This window comes from Echinops telfairi, unplaced genomic scaffold (assembly GCF_000313985.2).
Source record: "Echinops telfairi isolate 266 unplaced genomic scaffold, ASM31398v2 ScPeMD7_53;HRSCAF=182, whole genome shotgun sequence".
NCBI classification, from domain to species: domain Eukaryota; kingdom Metazoa; phylum Chordata; class Mammalia; order Afrosoricida; family Tenrecidae; genus Echinops; species Echinops telfairi.
The window spans coordinates 7,128,239-7,131,148 of record NW_022103951.1 but is presented as its reverse complement, the minus strand read 5'-3'; the positions used below and the strand labels follow the sequence as shown (position 1 = coordinate 7,131,148).

Here is a 2,910-nt window from a genome sequence, read left to right as displayed (position 1 = left end):
CATTTAGATCTCTATGTATCCTTTCCAGCATTTATTACTTTCTGTTTTGTTGGATTTTGCTTAAAGTGGCCGCATGAAGCAGTATCTCATTGTTGTTTTCATTTGTATTTCTCTTATTGCTAATTTATGCAAATATTTCATCATATTGTATTTGGCCTCCTGGATGTATGCTTTGGTAAATTTTTTATTCATTTATTGTGCCCATTTAAAAAATTTGGTTATTTGTATTTTTCTTGAGATGTTGTCGTTGTCTTCTTTCTTTTTTTTAATTTTATGTGCCCTAGGCATGAAACATCTCTGGCCACAATCTAGGCATCCAGCTAGGATGAACCAAGGGCTGCCAGTCTGCTCTGCCCCTGACTGATATAAGAGCACCACCACCAATCAGGTGTCTCTTTGCCCATAGCCAGGGGTTAAGAGGTTGTAGTTTTCTAAAGATTTTGGAGATTAGCCATTTTTCTGATGTGTTGTTATTGATTTTTTCCCAATCTGCGGGTTCTCCTTTAATTCTTTTGATGAAGTCTTTTGATGTGCATAAATGTCAGGTCCCAGTTCTTTATTTTGTCTTCTATAGTATGGATATTTTTCATTATGTTTGTTAGTGTGTTTCTGTTTTGTATTAGGATTCTTAAGTTTGTCCCTATTTTTCATTGATGGTCTTTTGGATTGTGTGGTTTATACTTAGGCCTTTGTTCCATTTTGAGTTTAGTATTATACATGCTGTGAGGTACGAGTCTTGTTTCATTCTTTTTCGGGGGGAGAGCTTGTTTTTCTAGCACCTTTTGGTGAAAAGGCTATCTCATCCCCTATTTAATGTGTTTTACTTCTTTATCAAAGATTGTTTTTGGAGGTATAGATAGCCCAATTCAAAATAACAGCAAACAAGGAATGCTGGAGAGGGTGAGTAGAGATTGGACCCTCATACACTGCTGGTAGGTCTGTAAGTATGTACAAGCCTTATGGAAAGCAAAATGGCTATACCTTGAACAGCTTGGCAATACCTTTGTGGGGGATATGCTCTAAAGACTTTAGAGAGAGATCACAACCATATATATGCACACCAGTATTCATAACTACACTGTTCCCAATGGCAAGAATCTATAAACAGCCCAAATGCTTAGCAGTAAAGTAATGTGTAAAGAAGCTTTGGTATGTACACAAAATGGAATACTATGCATTGCTGAAAAACAATGAAATCAGAAGCACTTCATGACATGAACGAACTTAGAAAACCTAAGAAAAGATTAAAAAAGAGGAAGCAAAAGAGAAAAAAATTGGATATTCGTGAAAAGAAAGAAAGTTAAAGAGGGAAAAAGAATGGTGGTTCTGTTTGGGTGGGTTCTTCCTTCAGTCAAGGGACTGTGTAGCTGTAGCCAGTGAGAGGGCAGGTCAGCCAGAGTAAGAAAGTCATGGTGTTAGGCATTTGCCTGGTGCTTGCAGACTGGTCTGCTGGAGAAAGCGCTGCACTGGTGGAGCACAGAGAGATTGCCAGGCCAGAGGCTGAACCTTGTGGCCGGCATGGTATGGAACGTGGGCCTAAAGCCAGGGCAGACCTTGCTAACTGGGGGGAATAGAAGGATCTCCAGGCTGTAGCTGGGTCTTATTGGTGGCAAAGCCTAAGTCTTGTTGAACGGTGCTGGCTGGTGGGGTTCCATGGGATCACTGGGCTGGGGACTGGGCCTGGTTGCTGGTATGGTGTGGACACTGCACCTAAGCCTGGCTGGACCCTGTTTCCTGGCAAGACACAGTGAGATTGCTGAATTGGAACTGTATCAGGTTGCTGGCGGGTGCAGAACAATGTCTAAGCCATGGCAGGCCCCGCTTCCTGGAAGGAAGGATCACTGGTCCAGGGCTGAGCCTCCTTCAGTGCAGTTCTAAGAGTTTGCCAACTCTAGATGGGAGTTGTTGGGTCATCAAAGAACTCTTGCGTCACCCGGAAGTAGGCTTACTTTAGAATCCTCAGTATTCTAAGTCACTGGCGAGGAGTAGTCATTGGCTGAGCAGTGTGTCTTTGGAACGGAATACACATGGATGACAGAGTCCAGCAGCTGGGACTACAATTCAAAGGAGCTGTCAAAGCAGGAAATCAAAGACATTCATTTCTTTGGCTGCCACACTATTCCATTAGCCTACTGCATCTAAAATCAGTTGTTAAATTTTGTTATCTCATTATAAGTGACTTGGCTGCCCTATAATACCAAACATGGTCATAATGTTTTTGTTGTTGTTGCTGCTTTGTTTCTTTTTGTGAAAGAGAAAAATATCATAAAATTCTTTTCATCGAGAGCACATTAGAATCAAAGGAACTGACTTGACAAGAGACAAAAGAACCACTGTTTTAAAATTGTAACTATGTGACTTTGGGTAAGTTACTTAATATATCTTTCTATTATATTGCTGAATTTCAATTAAGGTGAACTTATCACACAAGAATTTTTCTTCCAAGTTTCTGAAGTAGAGGTAACAGGTAAGAGAATGGGTGAGGGACACTAAGAACCAAATACTTTCATAAACAGCAAGTGGAAAATGTCAGCATTCTGCTTCTAAACTAGACCAACTTCTGAGACTTGTCTTCATCTCCACTCTCTGTTTCCACATTTTACTTCTCAACTCTCTTATTCTTCAAGGACTAAATGTGTAGAACCGGTTTTTAGACACATACATAAGCAAATCAAGCAATATTAAAACAATATGAAAATGGATGACCTCAGCATCTGGGGTTGATCTTCCTTATATTTTGCGATGAAGATATATGCATATAAAATTTCAATCAAGCAATAATTACTATTTTTTAACCTATGCCTATCACTTATATATTATGAGTTTTTCTATTTAAGTAAATATGAAGTCATCATTTTTATGATTGCATGTTATTCAAGATTTGTGTATATATACTGTAACCGATTACCT

General features: G+C 39.3%; 1 non-coding gene across 1 annotated transcript; it reads right to left on the bottom strand.

Moving 5' to 3' along the window:
- Positions 1–271: 271 nt before the first annotated feature.
- On the bottom strand, positions 272–415 carry LOC115869837. The gene has a single exon (XR_004046397.1). It is a non-coding gene; the product is annotated as a small nucleolar RNA SNORA48 (small nucleolar RNA).
- Between the last annotated feature and the right edge of the window lie 2,495 nt (positions 416–2,910).